The sequence below is a fragment of the Oxyura jamaicensis genome, chromosome 2 (assembly GCF_011077185.1).
Source record: "Oxyura jamaicensis isolate SHBP4307 breed ruddy duck chromosome 2, BPBGC_Ojam_1.0, whole genome shotgun sequence".
NCBI classification, from domain to species: domain Eukaryota; kingdom Metazoa; phylum Chordata; class Aves; order Anseriformes; family Anatidae; genus Oxyura; species Oxyura jamaicensis.
Genome location: NC_048894.1, coordinates 20,878,688 through 20,899,002, shown reverse-complemented (window position 1 = coordinate 20,899,002; position 20,315 = coordinate 20,878,688). Strand labels below are relative to the sequence as shown.

The window sequence follows — 20,315 nt, the reverse complement described above, 5'->3', positions numbered from 1 at the left end:
TAGCATCCTTGGCATCTTCACTATCAAGCTGGGGAGCCAAACTAATCTCTGAGAGGCACAACCTTGTTTTCCTTTACCCTTTTGAAGATGCTTAACCCTTTCCTTGGCCATCATGACACAGCCTACACAAAAGCGGGATAGAAATATCACATAGTATATGTAATTTTTCCATTGTAGATTTTAATAATAAATTAAGTCATGAAATTCAAATGAAAAATATATACCTTTAAAAAGTAATATACTGGTCCCATTTTTAATTATGTTGTGCATATTTTATATCCTATTTTCCAGCCAAGTGTCAGTGGTGAAAGAGTTAAGTTTGTGTCAGTGTTAAAAAAAAGTAAGTGAATCATGTATTCATCTGACCGGAGATGTACAGTTCTGGAGATGTTTGAGACTCTTAGACCACTGCCATAAAGTACTGAAAGATTTAATTTTAAGATATAATATAGCTATTAAGCCTTTTCAGTACTGGAATATTCAGTCACTCCCAGAAGAAGAGTGATGCCTGCCTAAATGATGACCTGTGATCATAAACAGGTTAATTGAATCTGACCTGATTTCAGATGTGTGCCCTTATTGCTTTAAGGATAATCATTTTTCATGATTTTTATATTTTCAAAAACATTATCTCAATTATCCAAGTATTTAATTAGCTCTGTTAGTGTTTTAGTTAAAAAAAAAAAAAAAAAAAAAAAAAAAAAAAAGGTGGGGGTGGGGGGGGGGGGGGGTTTTTATGACAAAGTATAAGTGTATATTCTGAGTTTTGATCTTCTCTCAAGTTCTTTTTGTATCAGCAGAAGAACCTCTGCCCCTCTGATGTGAGTCAGGTAGTAAGGACACTCAGCAGTCCTGCCTGCAATTCATGTGAAACACGTATTGCCAGACAAAGCATCTGACTACTTGGAGGGTGGTTCTGTAGTCCTGAGAATCCAGAGTGAATTAAAGTCTAGACTCCGTCATTTTTTCAGGCTGTTGGGAAGAGATAAATAACAAATCAGATATGCCCAAGACAGAACAGAGGTAACACTGAAGCAAGGATGCTCTTCCTAGGCTGTGCATTGGGAAAAAAGCTGTAATAGCAGCAGCAGCAATAACAACAGCAGCAGCGGCAGCAGCAGCAGCAAGAGACCTTCAGAAAGCCGTGTGTTGCAGTAGTCTGAGATATAAAGATCCTGTTACGTCTCTGTCTTTCCTAAGTTCAGAATGATTGATACAAACCTTACGCCACGTGTAGTAAAAGATGTATATGAACTTGGAATTTGCTTTGTAATAACTGGATGCTGAGGAAATAAAGACGTGCCTCTGTTTTTGTTGTCGGGGTTTTTTTCTACCTTTTTTAATCATCTGGAAAAGAAGAGCTTGATTTACTCAGAGAAAGTAAGTTTCATCCGTCTTCAAGATAATTTAAAAGGACAGCTTGGGAGATGGAGGGTGACTGCTTTTCTACCTGTTTCCTTGAACCTGGGGCTGAAAAGTGAGGAGAGATGGACAGTGTCTCAGAGGAGACAGGAGTGACCGAAGCTTGGTGAAACCATACACTGATTGTTGCCTGCTGTCCTCTTCATGCAGTGCTGTGGGCTGGTGCACCGACGGCGAGTACGGGTTTCCTATGTAAGTTTTTATTTGTATTAGAATGATGCTAACCTGTATGTTCAACTCCTAATATATTAGATGGTGTAGTATGTCTCAGTCAGGTATTTTAATGTATATCTTAGTGACCAACTGGTGCACTAAGCATCTGTGAAATAAGTTTTTACAGCACAGAGGCACAAGGATTATTTTCACAGGTATGAGTGTCATCTATTTTTTCAGAACTTGTTTATACCAAGAATTAATTTTATTTCAAAATAACCAAAGTGTTAAAAGACTGCAAGTCTGACCATTCTGACTTTTTTTTTGTTTGTTTAATTGTGTATTTTTTCTTTGTAATAGCCTGTGTAAGTGCAGTCATTAGAACGTGTTTACCCATATATGATAACTGAAAATCAATATAAGTTATTAAGAATGATAGGCTGGCACAAAAAAAAAAAATGTACAAAAGACCATGAGTAACATAAAAATCCTCTTGTGAGGTAGTTCTTTTGAAAAAGAGCAGTAGCACAGTGGCAGAGGTATGGCCTGATGCTTTGCATGGTTTGTTTGCTTTCCAGAACAGGGTATTTCAATACTCTCGTGTGATAAGACTGCTCTGTATTGCAAAATGGCTGTCTCTAATAAATTCCACAAGGAAGGCTAGCGCCAAAGCTTAAGTATTAGTAATGAAAAAGATTGGCTGTTAGCTGAAATATATCTGAACTGTACTCAGCTGATGTGATAATCTCCTACGTAATTCATTTATGTTTTAACATTCCTTTTCTATTCTGCTATTCAGTTGTCAGATAGACGTGATAAGAAACAGGAGGTTCAAATGATGTGGCTAAGCTGCAAATTGAAATTGCTGAGTATTTGCAACAAGCAGCTTGTAGCATGTTGCACAAGAGCAAGTATATCAGGAGAAATAGTTCTGTTGTCAGGAGAAATACCCAGTATGTTTCTCTGTGATATAGAAAGCTCTTATACAAAATTTTTTAAATGACCACAGAACAAGCAAGGTCATAAATAGGTGTGATCTAAATCAAAATTTGCATAGGGAATTGATGGGGAGAGTAAAATTACTGGAAACACTTCTCTCCTGTGGATCATATTTCAGAGATGTAAACAATTGGAAAGGTGAATGTAGCCATAGTAGTTTTGCATGGCTAATTTGACTTTGGATATATTTTGTTCTTCCTGATGCAACAGTTGATACTGTTCTGTAAAAAACAGGCAGAAGAATAGAGATTAAGATGAGATCTTTGACCAAGGGTAGAACATAAACAGCACAATATCTTGCATAAAATATGCACTATCCAATATGTAGTTCATTTTAACAATCAATTTGATACAAAATCAAAAGTTGGATGTTTGTTATGCAGATATTTATTTGATAGATAGCTATTCCCACTGTTAAGCAGAAATTGAAATGTGAATAAATTGAAAGCATTATTTGTTAGTTCTCATGCCCGTGGAGGTTGGGCCATGTGACAATAATGATATCTTGAGATGCATCACTCATCCTTTCATTTCTACTTACTACTTTTATTTAGCAGTAGCACCAACCATTATGAATAACATTATCTGGACAGAATAAAATATTTGCCTGGTTGCAAAGTGTGTTTCACAATCTGGAAGCGTCAGAATGCTCATTTATAAACCACAATGACATCTACTCATGTTTAGTCTCAGACTAAACACATTAAACTCAAAACACCACTTTTTGAATGTTTGTGGGTAATGGGGAGAAACATGTTTGGTGATTGTCTTATAAGTTACTGAGGTTTCTACCTTACTTGTAATACTTGTTGTATAACAGTTATTGTGCATATGCTGCTAGGCCTTGGGGACATTCTGAGTATCTTTAGCACCATTTCTTGCTAACTGTATACAGAAATGATACTTTGTCTTGGTTAGGATAAGTGAAATAGAGTTTGCCCTTGATCTTTTTGGTCTTTACGTGAAAGATGACCGTGTTCTCAAATGACTTAATTACAATGAAGATTTTCTCTGTTTTTTGAATCCTTGATTATCCAAACCTGTTATTATTGAATTTTTTGGTGGTCCCCATGGCATTGGGCTAATTGAGGTTATATTGTAAGATTCTTTTGGGATGAAAGCACTGAAATTAAAGTGAGCTAAGATATGACCCTTTTTATCAGCGTCTGACTCACTGGGGAAAAACACCAGACTTTTATTCTGGGTTATTAGTTTACAGTTCTTAAGTTGGCTATGGTTGGAGTGGTGAATGATCCAGCTTAGAAGATTTTGGTTTATTTTATAGAGCGGTTAGGATATTGTACTTTAGGCATTCAGAAATGTATGATTAAGTCTAACAATTGTTTTATGACTAATCCAGCTCTTGCTGGTCCAGACCCTATACAGTTGTGCAGATTTGGGGCATAATCAATCCCTTTGATTGGCTTTTGATTGGCTTTTCAGAAATAGACAGATCACTGCAATTAGTTATGTGGTTTCACATTGTTTCTTTGGAGGAGCAGTATTATGGTAGGAGAAGATGGTTGTATTCTTACATGGCTCTTTTCTTTGGTCTCCATGTTAGACTAATGCACAAAGAGGTTAGTCTCTGTGTGCAGAGATAAAATTGAAGGCCTGAGTGGAATGTATCCATCCTCAACTTCTGTTCATGTTTTGGAGTTGTTGAGTGATGTGGAGACAACACAACATTAACAAGATTAAATCAGTTTTAGGTATCCCAAGGCTTTCCTGCTCTTTCTTCAGCTTAGCTCCATGTACAACCTGCATCCACACGTTTATAGTCTTTCTGTTCCTGTTCTGACAATTTCTCACTGTGGGTCAATAATCAGAAAATGGGGGAAGCTGCAATCCGTTTCATACTCTGTGGCATAATCTGCAGCTCCTAAAGGCAGGGTGTATCATGTGGACATTATAGCTGTGTGTAAACACTCGCTTCCAGAAACAAAAGCTCTTATTCTGAACATTTTCATGGTGAAATGCGGAGATAATTCCGAATAACATCTTAACATTATTCCTTTAGTGGTGGGTCATTATTCTTTGAGGTGGGTCAATGACATTTATGTTGGATATTAGGAGAAATTTCTTTACTGAAAGAGTTGTGCAGCTGTAGCTGAAAGGATTGTGCAGTTGTGCATTTGGAATAGGCTGCTCAGGGAAGTGGTTGAGTCACCAGCCCTGGAGGTCTCCAAGAAATGTGTAAATTTGGAACTAAGTAGCATGGTTTAGCAGTGAACTTCAGTACTAGGTTACAGGTTGGACTAGATGATCTTAGATGTCTTTTCCTGCCTGAATAATTCTGTGAATCTAAATGGGATCCATTTTACGTAGTTTGGAGGAGCAGTTGCATGCAACTTTTCCAGCAGACAGTATCTTCTCCTTCAGGAGCATGGAGTCTAAAACATTAGTACTAATTATATGTTGCCCCAAAATATTTTCACAACTCTCACTGCCAGCATGTTGCTGAGCATCTAACTGCACTGAAGCCTAAAGACTGACTAGTATATTTTAGCTTTCAAACTTTAGTCCAGTCTGTCCATCTGTTGCTCCAGCCTTCAGGAGAAGTTGGAAGAAGTTGCAATCTGGTGGAAGTCACTTAAAAATCCTGAGCTGTCTTCAGCAATCAGCTGTTCTCCTTGAATATGCCTAGAAAGGCACCATGAAGGCTGTTGAAATGCAGAGTCCAAGGCATTTCCTGCACGTTTCTTGATAGATCTACTAGTTGTCAACCAATTTGCTTTGCCTTTCTGCACATACTCTCTCCTTTTTCTGCTGTGAGAGCAGTCTTATTTGCAGTGGTGCAACATACCTGCCCAAAAGGAAAAAAAAATGCTTATAAGGCAACAAAGTAGTAGTTGAGTATAAACTGGCACGTGAAAACACTGATAGGTATAGGAGACGGATCTGCATACTTTCTTGAAAGGCTCTTCAAAATGATGAACTTGGAAGTGATGCAATGCATAGATGGAAGTCACCTACTGGATCATATAAGACTGGCAAATCCAAACGCACAGAGCACGTTACTATGCTACAAAGCATACCTGGGCTGCCTGGGTTCTCAGAGGGCATTTGATGCCACCCTTAGAACTGTACAACAAACAGTAGGGGAGTGTAGCCAGGGACGACCAACATCTTACTCTGGATAGACAAGCCACAGGCTGGACTCCAGTTGTATTTTTAATAACAGCTTAATATCCTCAGTTTTCTAAACTTCCCAATGTTATATTTAATACTTATTCAGTAGTAATTTGAAAAGTAGTAGTTTGAAAACTCTTCTTGTTCACTTTTTATTTTATTTTTTATTTTTTTTTAGAATTATCAAATGAGATTTTTGCTTAGCTGAAAGGACCATTCAGAATAAGTTTGAGTCAATGTTTTAAAGATTTTTCTCAGATATAGAACTAATTTGATAAAGGATGGACATGATGTCTGGAAGGCAAATACTCATTACTATGACTAAAATCCTTTCCAAAGAACTATTACATTTTGATATTAAACCAACCAACCAAAACTAAACAACCTTAAAAAGTGCATTCCAAAACAATATAAACTTTATTGAAAGATTGGAAGTGAAATTTATGATACGGCTTTCACTGTTTGTTTTAGTTTAATGTAATTAAGGAGCTTAGTATGGTTGTGTTTTAAGATGCTTCTTTTCTAATGGTGGAGACTGTAATTGGAGAGCGTTCTGCCTGCAGCAGTAAGCAGGATCCAGACAGCAGGCTTTTTGTGCCTGTGTCTGGAGGATATCTTAGACCTCCTGAGGGAATGTTCTCTTTTGGTTTTGTTAGGTTTTGACTAGTGTTTTTTGTCTGTTCCTCTTGATACTGTAATCTTATCCATCTATCACTTAATCATGTTTCTCACCAGACCACTCTTTATCATACCAGATGCTGTCCTTCTCCTTCTTCCTTTTGTTCACTGCCTCCATATCTCTTCTTCACTGCTGATTTATAGTTGTGTTTTTTTTTTTTCCAGATTTAACTACTTTTTTTTTTCTTTTTTTTTTTTCCTTTTCACCACCACACACTCTCTGTGATTTTGACAAGCAGAAATCTTGCTTCACATTTGCAAAACTTTCTGTTCACATTAGTCTGAGTCTTGTATTTTCTCTTCCTGGGACTGCACCTGCCAGGGCTTTTCCTGTGACACTTTGTTCTCCCATACCGTCAACCTTAGCCTTCCATCTATCCATCTTTTCTATGATGCTCCTGTAGTGGAAACCACATCTATTCTCAAGCAGAAGTTGCAGGCTACGGCAGTTATTATTATGAAGATTTTCCTCCACGTTTCTTTTCTATCTGTATTATAGAAAGAAAACCAAAGTGTTGGGAAGGAGGAAAGGAAGTACAGAGAAATAGTGGTTTTCTGATAGATAATGAGACTGAAGTGACACCTTTTATCATTACCATGGAATATCTACACCTTAAAGGAATTGTCTGGACTAGCAAAAAAAGCTTTAGCTTTTTTATGTGATTGGATTGTCTTTGTTTCGGTGTAGACCTGACTGACATAAAACTGTCTGGGAGCAACTTATAATCTCTAGATTCAAGGGAAAGTGTGCATTTAAAATATTTATTGGAATTCCTTTTTTTTTTTTTTTTAATTTTTTTTTTTTTTTTTCTGCAGCCTACTTTTCTAATATTTTACTTTGTTAATATGGGAAGAAAACAGTAAATGAATAAATTGGAGTAAACTGGTGTGGAAATATTTAAAGGGAAAATGATGTGAACCAAGATTCTGTGTGCCAGTCATTGTATACTAGCCAGAACAAGGACAAACTTTGTACTGCCCAAATTAAATGGAAATAAGTGCCCTTCATAAGTGTGAAACCCAACATGCCATTTAAATAAAGATGTCTGCAAGACTATTACAGTTGCGTTGTTACTGAAGCTAAACTGTTTTCTTTCTAGCTCCAGTTCTTTCAAGTGAAATTTCACACATTTTTTCCAATTAGTTTTTTGCTGTTACTGTTTTTTAATCTATTTTATATATTAGGTGGTCATAATTTCTTATTTTTGCTCCTGTGGCTGCATTTAAATGACTGTTCCATTTTTCCAGCTTAGAGTTGAACAAAATAAAAATACATTTTCCTGTCCACCTTCTATAAATTCTTTCTTCTTTCTGCATTCCCAAGGTACAACTTTTGAATTTAATTTACTAGTGAAAGGAGCTTCTTTTGAAAAACTTCTTACATTTACGAGTATTAAATGGAACATTTATAGCTCATTATGCATTCTGAAGTAAAATTATATAACAATATAGCTGGTAGATAAAATATTGTGACAATAAGGGCCTGCTCTCTTTCATTCTGCATGTAATATAACTGTGCTTGAATAATAGATTAAAAATCCTTAAAATGTCAAGTCAGCAGCAATATCATAGTTTTAAATATACTGAAATAGAGAACTCCATTTTACTTATGTTCCTCTATCCTCATCTGCTAAAGATGAATTTATATTTCTACTAGTAATACTATAAATTACTGCTAAACTGGATCATTATTTTGTTACCCTCCACTAATTCGGAAATATAAAAGTAGTGACATTGTTTGCATTGCTCCTGGCAATAATTTGCCAATTTGCAACTATAAGTCATACACTTACAGTATAGTATAGTATTGTGTGCTCTACTGTTAGTGTCTTAGAGATAACAAGTGGGAATCAGGACATGTAACCTCTGTATCTAGACCTGCCCGTGATTCATCCTGTGACTGGGGACAAACCAGGTAAAAAGTGGCCTGAGATGTGTACTTTCCATAAAGCTGTGATTCTTTGATGGAAGGAGAATCCTGCTACTCAAGTATGTGTGTAGAAGTACACTGTTGTATACAAAACCTGAATAAATGAGTATTAAAAATGGATTTTTTATTTTAAGAGATTATTACAAGTAAGATGTAAGTCCTTTTCATCCTTCTTAGCTGCACAGTACCTCTTTACAGCTCATAATCTTTTTACTCTGCCTTTTCCCCCACACTCTACACAGGGGGTTTTGCTATTCTTACTTGGTAAAAATATTTTTCACCTTTCTTCTTAGCCATTAATTGCTTTTTACTTATTTATTTATTCTCTCCTGCTTTTGCCCTGCTTCTATTGGCTATGATTTTTTTTTTTTGTCTTTTATCTTTTTTCTCATTCTCTTGTTCTCTGCTTCCTGATTTGAGTTGTGGAGGAAAAACATAAGTATTCTTGCTTAAATATAATTTAATACATTTTTTTGGATAGGTTGGCATTCCATAACAATTTTATGAGGCTGTGAACTCATGATAAATTAGCTGTCTGTCTTATAATGCTTATATTTCTGACTTCTGACTTCTCTGAGGATAGATGACATCTTTAATGTCTTTCCTCCTATCTTTATATCAAACCAGAGTAGCAAAGTGAATAAATTACTAAAGGGAAATGAAACAAAAATAAATAAATATCACTTTTAGATTTTAATTGTAAAATAGATTTGGTAAAGTGCTGAACACAGCAAGGCTGCTTCTATGAGTAGAAACATCTCTGCAAAATGAGATGATCAAATATCCCCTTCCAGCATGGATGTTGAAAGAAAAGGTGGCTAGTGAATGAGAGAAGAAATGTCAGGGTGCACATACATAGGCTGGAACAGGCAAATTAAGATGACTGGAAGGAGATAAGTTCTTTCTTCTTCCTAAGAGCTGAAAGAACATTTTGTTTAAGTAATGACTTAACACTGGACTTTTATGTATAGTAGAAAAATAAACTTTCTACTTTTGTAGAATCTTTTAAATGTTTGCTAGTGAAGGCAAGAAGAAATGAAATTAGGGCTGAGAGTTTCGATTTGCATTGATTTGAACTGTTCATGGGACTATGACATGAGGCTCTTTGTCCCAGCTGTGCTGTATTAATAGTTTGTGCCTATTCTTTATTTAAAACCTACTAGTCATCAGAGATCAGCAGTTTTTACACGCTCTTCCTCTAGATGGAACCACACTGCTGCTTCACTTGGCTGAAGTACTGTTCAACAGCTGAAGAAAATGCTGCAACATGCACTTGCAGTCATGCATCTATGTTGAAGTGCACATGCCTGGCTAGGAGCATACTGTGTGACATTAGAGGCATGATGCAAAAGAAGGAATGCTCTTAGGTTTTGCATTGCTTCTGGAAATAAATAATTTGAAGGTAGGATTTTCTAACTTTGATCTATTATAGAGTAGTGAATATGATTATCTTTATGAGAATATTGCCCTACTTATTCTGCATCTGGCAAAATGCAGTTAGATTCTTCATGCTGTCCCTGGTCTCTGTAAACTCTATTTCAGAGTTTATAACCAGACTGTTAGCATTAACATTCACCATTTTCACATTTTATAACCCTTTCTGCTTATGGGCTTGTGCACAGAACCTGGTCTACTATACCAGGCATTGCTTCTTTTGAACATCTTGCTTCCTTTGAACATCTTGGTTCATTTATTGTGTCTCTATTTTTTTATTTTTTTTTATTTTTATTTTTTACCAGTAACTGTTCTCTGTTCTTGTTAATATAGCTTCCTTTTTCTTTACTAACATTTTCCCATATTTTGTGATTTTGTGTTTTTTTTTTTTTTTCAGTAAGTTGCTTATGCAACTTCTTTTAATGTTTGTTTTTATCTGACTTTGAAATAGGGAAGGATGTTCAACTCATATCTTCCTAGTTGTAAAAATGAGCTAAATGTATTACATAGTATGCTTTCCCTGTGTTTTTTATTGAATTATTTTGGGGGCCCAAGATTTTACTGAAACTGGAAATTTTACTATTTCTAAGAAAAGCATTTTTGAACAAGAAGTAGCCCCTTTAGACCATTTAAAATAATCAGAAAATAAAGTAGTTTGGTTAGTTATCTGCCTAATCAGAATTAAATGTAGCAAAAGATTACCCAAAAGAGAAGAAAAAAAAATGGTCTACTGGTCTACTAGAGTTAATCTTGTGTTTTTAGTCCTGTTTTTCCAGAACACTGAAGATATTCCAAAATAGCGTGGCCCCATATAAAACCAGCACCACTAAATAAATATAAGAAGGTGGTTCTTGGGCCCCAGCAGTTAAAGAAAGAAAGGCTTAGTCATACAATTGCTTTAGGACAGTATAAATTGATTGATGTTACCCTATCTGCTTTGTGAACCAAAAGAAATGAGGCAATGGATTATCATCCATTTCATTGAATCTCTATTACCACATAATAATATTGAAATAACAAGTGATTAAATGTTGTTACAGGCTATAGATTTGTAGAAAATAAAATACTACTTAGTAGTGATATGACTACTATTCTTGCATCTTGACTTTTCCAACTTTTGGTAAAAATAAATATACCTGAGGAATGCCAATATTCACGTATCATTGTTATTAGAAAAAACTCGTCCAAAAAAGTTCAAATGTGAGACTAGAAGTGAGTGTAGTCTAGACTCTGTTTTTGTGAAATAATGAAACTCTTCAAATGAAGAGAATTAGAGAAATGAAGAGAACTCTCTCAAATGAAGAGAAGGGTAAAAAAAAATTTGGAAAGGATACCACACAAGAATTCAGCAGACACTGAGAAGGAATGTCATAACAGAAAAACTAAATGAAGAGAGGTCACATATGTGGAACCTTCTGGTATGAAAGAAATTGTTACTATTTTTATCATTTCATTTCATTTAAGATATATGTATTATCTACAGTACAACAGTACAACAATACAAGTAATGTGGACTACTAATTTTTTTACACTTTTTAGTTAAACGATATTGGCTAAAAACTGCCAGTAGTCATTAAGTATTGCCATGTTTGAAATACTGAGCCATCTGTACGGCATGATTCATTAATCCCATCTATATGCATTTTATTAATCAGTTTAAAAACAATGCAATATTTGGTTATTTTTACTAATAGTTGACCTATACATGTGATAATGTATTTGTGTGGATTATGTATAGATTGAAATACAAACCTTAGGAGAATACACAACATGTCATCAAATGGCAGAAGGAAATAAATATTTCCCTGACTGAGGTAAAGAAATGCTTATTAAACCAGACAACTACATGCGATGATATCTCTGAGAAGGAGATATTTACATCTCAGAGGAAATGAAACAGCATTTATTTTAATAAGAAGAATGACCATGAAGTTCTGTAAATCAAGAGGCAATAAGTTCTCAGTGACAAAGATGGAAGGGGGCTTCAGTGATTGGAGCGGTTATGGCAAGCTAAGTGCTTCACTAAAAAGAGGTGCTTAGTGAGGGCTGTGGCCTGAGGGCTAAAAGATGCAGAAAGAGGAAGAGTGGAGTAGAAACACAGGAAAGTCTGTGGAAGGTTTGCTGGAGAAAAAATGTGTTTCTTCATATTTGTCTTCATAAATGTTTCTAACATTTGTCTGCTTCCAAAGTTGTAAGCAAGATTTTTTCTGTTTGTTTTTATTTTAACCTGGCTTGTATTAGCTATTGGAAAGTGCCTGAGTCAAAGCATGGGCCACTCAAGCCTATAGTGAGTCAAATGTCACAATGGATTTACAGTGTATATATTTTGAGATATATTCTTTGTCCAAAGTATCCGGATTGTGCAAGGGTAATAAAAGTGTGCCCCAGAAATGCTGCTGGGCAGTGTGTCCTAGAATCAAGTGGATCTGCAAGTCCCAGGTGCTGGTAGAAACTAAGACAGCAAAGTACGAACAGATCTTCAATGACTTTGTCACAAACCATTTTAGAGCTGTTTTGCGTTTTATGATCTTTGGTGATATACTTGCCATTGCCGAGCTCCTGCCAGCCCTGGGTACTGGAGTTACTGTGACCTACCTCCAGGCATTTGCAAATGTGGTGTTCAGGCCAAATATTATCTTCTTATTTTATACTTGGTTTTGAAACTGCTTTGCATTCAAAGAGATATGGCATCATCTAATAATTTTTTATGCTAGTACTTACAGTTAAGGGGTTGACCTTAGTCATACCAACATTTTTAAGGTGGATGGAGTGATCCTTTTAAATTTAAAAGAACAATCCAGAGCCCCATATATTGAAATGAACGTGAAGCATGAAATGTAATATCTTTTTCTTAAAAGAGAATTAAAACAGACAGAACAGAGAAGACAAAAAACCTTTCCAGAAATAGTGATCTTTGCCTCTGGTCTAGGCTGAGGTCCCTGAAGTGCGTTCTGTTCTGTGAACTCTCTGCAGTCACTCATGGCCAAGCACTGACCAGATTCAAAGGAAATCTCTGCCTTCATATACAAAGCTGTGTCACAGTAACAGTTCTCATTGTGAGTCTCTGTTACAGGAACACTGAACAAAAATGCTTTCTGTACCCTTTGAGAAATGGCATGATTAAAGGGGAAAAAAAATCTTTGCTTTTCTAGGATGCCATAAAAGTACCAGAAGAATAAGGCAGATGTTTTGCATTAAGGAAGTCATAGATATTGTGGAAAAAAATATTTTTAGATGGAGAATATGAATAAATGGTGATACAGAAAAGGATTTTTTTTGTTTACTATTACACTGAAAAAAAAAATACTGTCCAAGAACAGTTCAACCAGCTGTAAATACATTTTTTGTAAAACTGCCAAAGTCAGAGAGACCCAAAGCAATTTACTGATAAAATGGTGGTCGTGTGTTCTTTAGCCTGTGGTTTGCATTGAACTTCTCTATTTCCATGCTTCAAAGTTAAAAGCATGCTAAAGAAAAACAACATTTTTTTTTAGACTTTTAGACAAAATTATTTTAGATTACAAAATAAAACTTGAATTTGCAGTCACTTTGCAGTCATTGTATCTTTTTTTTGTGTACCTGGCAAGTTTCTGGGATGCTCTCCCAGTCCAAAGTTGTATGAATTGCAAATAGATTTGAAAGTAACTTATATGTCACTTTCACAACATGCAAAATGTGAATTTCTGGTCTAGAAGGTAAAAAGGTGTTTTATTTTTTTATATAAATGGTTACTTTCTTTATCCTTGATTCAATGTAGGAAATTACTCCCTGGGAGTATTGGTTGACAGTCGGCTGAATATGAGCCAGCAGTGTGCTCAGACGGCCAAGAAGGCCAGCAGCATCCTGGCTTGCATAAGAAACAGCGTGGCCAGCAGGTCCAGGGAAGTGATTGTCCCCCTGTACTCAGCTCTGGTGAGGCCGCACCTTGAGTACTGCGTTCAGTTTTGGGCCCCTCACTACAAGAAGGACATGGAGGTGCTTGAGCAAGTCCAGAGAAGGGCTACGAAGCTGGTGAAGGGTCTGGAGAACAAGTCTTACGAGGAACGGCTGAGGGAGTTGGGACTGTTTAGCCTGGAGAAAAGGAGGCTCAGGGGTGACCTTATTGCACTCTACGGGTACCTGAAGGAAGGCTGTAGCGAGGTGGGTGTTGGTCTGTTCTCCCACGTGCCTGGCTACAGGATGAGGGGGAATGAGCTAAAGTTGCACCAGGGGAAGTTTAGGTTGGATATTAGGAAGAACTTCTTTACTGAACGGGTTGTTAGTCACTGGAATAACCACTTGCCCAGGGAAGTGGTTGAGTCACCATCCCTGGAGGTCTTTAAAAGACGTTTAGATGTAGAGCTTAGGGATATGGTTTAGTGGAAGATTTGTTAGCGTTAGGTCAGAGGTTGGACTTGGTGATCTTGGAGGTCTCTTCCAACCTAGACTATTCTGTGATTCTGTGAAATTAGATAAACATTAGAGACATAATATAAGCAATTAATTTACTCATGTATAAACTCTTACCACAATTTGAATAGATTAACTTTTTCAGTTCAAACTTTAGAGATTCTTAAGTGTATTTCCTAAACTGAATATGCATAGCATGCTGTTGTTATCATAGCATCATGCTATTTTATATAGCTTGTCCAGTTGGTAGGATTGGCCTGACACAGTGAACATTAGAACCTAGGAAAAATTGATTTGTAAGAAATTCCTTCTATCTGGAATGGAGAATTGTTTAGATTTCTTAATAAGAATTGGATGAGAAAGTAAAACATACCAGTTACTCACAACTCAGGAGGGTAAGATCTCTTGCTCAAGACAAGCAAGTAGATTAATTTAAGGCCTATTTGAGGGAATATAATGGAGTATTGCTTGCCAAAGCTAGATAGACAGCAAGCTGGAGAATATGTGCTTGGGACTGTTTTTAGTCACAAAGCCCATTTTCTCCTTAATTCAGTTTTAGCTTGTTCAAAGCTGACATCTGTAACTGGCCAGCAGCAGGGATGTTGGTGCACACCAAAAGGAGTACCTAGTAAGCTGTGGGTCTCTGCTGTGCAAGGCAGACCCATCTCCAAATGTCCATCACTCTCTGGTCTTGGAGATTGAACCAAATATCAGAGTTTATGCAATTTATCAAAATTAAGTTTCCCAGTGTTGCTGATGCTGCTGTTGTGGCTTCACTTAGCTGTGAAGGAGGACAGAGGAGATACTTCGGAAGAGGCCACCAGCCCCACACCTTCTGCCTGCCTCCTGTTGCCCTGCTTCCCAACATTACCCATGTTGCAGGCAAAGGTCGGAGTAATATCTTTTATAAGAAGAGGTGACCTGAAAAGAATGAGTTTGCTAGTGTTTGTGAAGGCTAAGTAGGCTTCAAATGGAGGGGTCTCCCATGAGCTAGAGCATAGCCTAAATTTAAGTTATATTGCAGCCCAAGTGTTACATATTGTGCATATTGTTGGGTAGAGAAGTTTGTGTTAAATTAGGACAGATTTTTGTAAACTCCTTGTTTTTTCATTACCTTTCCATTTTCCGGAGGTGGTTGGTCCTACTTACTGTCATTTCAGCTCAGGAGTCTGCACTCTGTGATGCCATGCATAACCCAACAGTCCTGTTAGCAGGACAGATAAATTGCTGAACATTGCTCTACCACATGCTAGTCCCAATTGCTTTCATCCATCAAACCCCAAGACACGCTCCTGAGCTAGCTCTGCTAGCAGGACATTTATTTCAGTGCATGAAAGATGATGCAATTTGTGGCCTTTTTCCAGTATAATACTTTGGATTATATTCGATTGTGTTTGGCAGCCCAGGAGTATAATATATGTATATAATATATAAATATTACCCGGACAAATTGAACCTTTATTTAGTTACGTTTTTTCTTTTTTTTTTTCCCTTTTCCTTTCCTCAATTTAGCCTCTTCTCTTCAGAGCCTTTCTTGTTGACTTCAGTTACAACTATGATTTAACCAGCACTAGGTGTTTTCCCTCAATCTTTTCAGGCCTGGCTGCTCATACTACACTTGTCTTCCCTGTCTGTAGATGCTTAAATACGAGAAGCAGAGATACAGACCCATCATATCATTTGGTTTATAGCAAATACAAATAGGGATGAGTAAAGATGAGGTTAAAAAAGGAAAGATACAAGCCAGTATCATTTTTAACACACAGATGCCAAAAGCTGTCATCATTAAGATCATGTTTTAGAGTGTTTTTGTTTTAAAATTTTTCCTCATAGTATGTTGCTTGTCCCTGAGGAGAAATATAACAGGGTTGAACAGATTCTGATTTATACAGGCTTTTCATTGATAATTTCATTGATTTAAATACAACACTGTGTTTAAAATGAAACTCTTTCTCAAAGACTTGCACAGTTCAAGTAATGATTTTGAGTATCTCTAAGCTTCATTGCCCAGTTTTAGCAATTTGGGTTTGAGATATTTTACAAAGTTGTGCAATAACAACAGAGAAGAAAATCCTACCAGTGACAGAAAGGCTTGAATTCATCTATGCTATCTACTATGTTTCTATGCTATATATATCAGTATATATAATAAAAGTTAAACATTGAATAAATTCAGTATCCAGTCCTTTAAAACTTGGGATGTGTTTGAAGGTTTAATAATCTTGGTTATTGCCGTAGTCTAGGTTATTTGGCTTTTCAGTCAGTGAAATTTCAGTCAGTACAAGACATGGCCAGAGGACAACAATATCAGCTGAAGGTGTCTTTAATAGTGTTGGAGATAAAGCCAAAGTTAAATTACTTCTGTGGCTTTGCTTGTGTGTGTACAATGTTCCTGTTGTTGTATTATATAAAATATTACAAATTAATCGGTTTAGCTTCTATTTCTTATGTGTGTGCTCTAAAGTAATGTTGGAGTAGTCATATGGCAAATAACAGAAAAATAGAAAGGAAAATATTCAAGGAATTATGTCAGTAAGTCATAGTAAAGGATATTGCCCTACTATTTAAATAAATGAAGAGGATTATTTAACATGAATATACTTCACGTGAAATACATACAGAAGATACATACAAATATCTCTTCTCATACACATTGGCTCTGAAAATGTGTAACTTGGAAGTTTTCTAAGCATTTGGAAGAGAGCAGAATGGAGGTGGGAAGCTGATCCATGCAGTCACAAGTCACTCGGTAGAGGGAAGAGATGACCATCGAGATAGGGAGCTGGTGGGAAAAGCAGGAGGAGGAAGAGGAGTGACCACTGTCGGAGCTGCAGTGTATTTCTGGCATCAGAAAGGAGAAGACCACATGCCTTACCTTTTTTTAGGGTCTGCCCTATATAAAGAATAACAAGTAGCATTTGGCAGCCCATGGCACAGGTTCCTGTGTTATGCCTGTGAAAGCTTTACTGTAATGATTTTCACTGAGCATTGCAGTCCTGTATAATGTTCATCTAATTGCTTCACAAACTTTCATGAGCAAATTTACAATACTTTTTTGCAATGTTACGTTGTTACTTCTGTTTTGTATCTGGAGAGCAGACGTTAATTCCAGTGCCTTCTTAGTTTGAGGAGCCAAAGTGAAATGACTCTGGGAATGTGCTCCTGTTTCAGACAGCTCTGAACTGGGGACAGTTGCAGTCAGCCTCCTGAAGTATCTTGCAATCAAGAGTATTCCATGCATTTATATGTTTTTTTTGTTGTTGTTGTTGTTGTTTTTTGTTTGTTTGTTTGTTTTCCTGCTGGTGATAGTGCTACGAATTTTATTAAAACCTATAAATAAAAAATAAAAAAAAAGGAAAGCCACTGCATTAAAGTGTTTAGATTAGGAAGTCAGTTATCGGAAAACTGAAATATGTTAGAGCTGTATGAATATATACTGCAATACAATATTTACAGATTAAGAACTGCATTCTGGTTTTCCAATCATAACAGCTATATACATATTTGGATGGCTGATACTTAGAAAATAAAATGCAGTTCTCTTTATATGAGGCTACAGCCTCACTTTGTTGGTGGAGCAGAAGCTTAGTAAGTGAGCTTGGGACAAGAAGAAAGACGATGGTCTAATGATGAACACATGCGGAGTATGTCAATGTTTATTGTTCAGTGGAGCTCATCAGGTGAGGACCTTCTGCAATGAAATTCATGTCCTTTTCAAAAATAAATAATTAAATAATAAAGATTCCACCACAAGTACTTACAACAGTGCTAATTTCTGGATTTACCAGTCATGTCAACATGTGTCAACTTCTGTGGCTGTTAATTTGTTATTTTTTCAAGTAGGAATTTGTAATGCACTCTGATGGCATTAAAATTAGCTGCTTTACATAAAGTTCAGTAAAGCCTTCTGTGTGAGGGAATAAATTTAGTTCATTTTACTTGAGCACGTCTGGCAAGCCATCAGCAGCTCTAAAATTCTGTGAACTGGATTAATATGAAGAAGGAGGAAACTCAAATGCCAGCTGTTTTCCAGCTTGTTTGTATGGGATGAAGTTTATGTTTAATAGCAGAATATATAGGGTCAGGTCTGATCAGTCGCTTAATCTCTTTTACCAGTGACAGGGTAGCTTTGTGTTAGGTACAAATGTAAAAAGCTATATTTATATCCTCTGACTTTCAGAATGGAATAAAGTCATCAATTTCTCTGTGAATTTTTTTTTTTTCTTTAATATGTCTAGACATGGTGCATTTGAAAGAGAACTGCTTCTAATAACTGCTTAACATCTCACTGGGAATCTTTTTTGTACTTTTAAGCACTTCACTGTGGAAAATTGCCACAATGCTGTAGGGATGTCTATCCAGCCTTTTACTTCACCAGTCCAACTACTAGAATTTGAATCTCTGGGTATTTATTGAAGGGAATGATCAAGTTTCATTTGAGCCCAAATCATTTAAAAGTTAAACGTAGCTTTACAGACATAATTCTTCCCAAGGAGACTATTGCCCTTCTGCTGCGGGACCAGACAAAGAGCCTGGTCTGTAGGGTAACCACTGTGCCGAGGTCTGTGCATTCTGCAATGTACTTGGACACTGGGAAAACGCGTTAGCTTTCTACTGTGTTAGTGGTGACTCACTTCACACTTTTATAATTGGCATCTAATTGAGTCTCTAATAGTTTGTTTCACTGGGGATACATGTATCATTTTAAAACCACAGAAACTAGAAATTCAACTGGGAAGTAGAAATTTATACTTTTATGAGTACACAAATGTATGTTTATAGCATTTGTGTCTGTGCAAGAATGCAGTATGTAGATGCATAGTATTAACATTCTGAGAAGCCCAGAAGCTTTGAGCTTTTTAATTTATTTGCAGGTAATTTTGTTAGGTGGAACTGAGATTACCCTGGTGACAGACTCAATTATGTTACACGACCTTATTTATGTTAATTTTTCTTTTGGTTTATGCATACTGGTTTGTGCCATTCCTTCCTTTTTCCAGGCTAAAGTGGGACTTGTACTCTTCAGGGCCTGCTCCTCCCAGAACCTGGCTGCAGACAGACTTGTCTCAGCCTAGTCCTTTATCAGATATAGTTTGACTGTAGTGAGGATTCACCAAAGATCACAAAACCACAGCTTCGAGCCTGTTTAAGGATGCTCCAGCTTGCTCTTGCTTACATCAACAATAAATTTCAGTGAATTGGGATTGCTGGGATTATAGAGAATAACTGGAAATAATAATGAAACAAGTGTTATCAGTTTAATGTATCTGATTCTCAACCAGTGGAAAGCAAATTAGATTCTGAGGTTATTTTTCCTATTTTAAAAACTAACTTGCTGCTGAATGGCACCAAAAGTATCCCCTATGAATTTATTTTCTATAACTTTCATCTGTTTTATTCCTCCCAACATTAACTCCTTTAGTTTGTTTTGTTTGGCTTTTATTGTTATTATTAATTTAATGTGTTTTCTCTTTTTATAGTCAAAGTCACAGTAAGGGGAAATAATAATTTGATATCAAAGTATACAGAAACTGTGTTGTGGTATTTGCCTGTTACATATGTATAAAGAATTGTTGATGCATACAGTGAATATCGTATGTAAGAGAAGCTTTGTCAGCATAAAAAGAGAACGTCAGCGGCAGTTTTCTACTGCTATTAAAAGTGTATTATGAGATGAAACAATGTACTCATCTCACACAAGTAATTTATGTTTTACTAGAGCTCTATTCCAGTGATGTTAAGAGAGAGCACAGACATGCATAGCATACAGTTATTCATAAAGCACATACTTTTTTTGTCTTTGGTGAGGAGCATATATTCGATTATAAATGTTTCAAAATAAATGAATGGGTAAAAATAAAATGGTCTTCATTGGTATTGAAACAGAATCCCATGTACTTCAGCACAGACCTCTAACAGACAAAAGCATGGCCTAAAAAGCTGCTTATGATGAGGTGTCACCGATAAGTGAAAGGCAGCCCCAACCAGTAAGCCGTGCTAAAGTGTTAACGATTGGCTTGTACTTTATTGTTTCCAGGCAATTTTACCTTGTAGGCTTCTACCCACAGAATTTTATGTTCGGAAAACCATTGCCTGTGCATTGCCATCTGTGGATATTCTCTCTCTCTCAATCTCTCTCTCTCTCTCTCTCTCTCTCTCTCTCTCTCTCTCTCTCTCT

At 36.4% G+C, this 20,315-nt stretch overlaps 1 protein-coding gene across 5 annotated transcripts in view; it reads left to right on the top strand.

Annotated features, from left to right (window-relative positions):
- Nucleotides 1–20,315, top strand: part of CACNB2 (calcium voltage-gated channel auxiliary subunit beta 2) — a 246,915-nt gene that overhangs the window by 66,465 nt on the left and 160,135 nt on the right. The window lies entirely within an intron of this gene.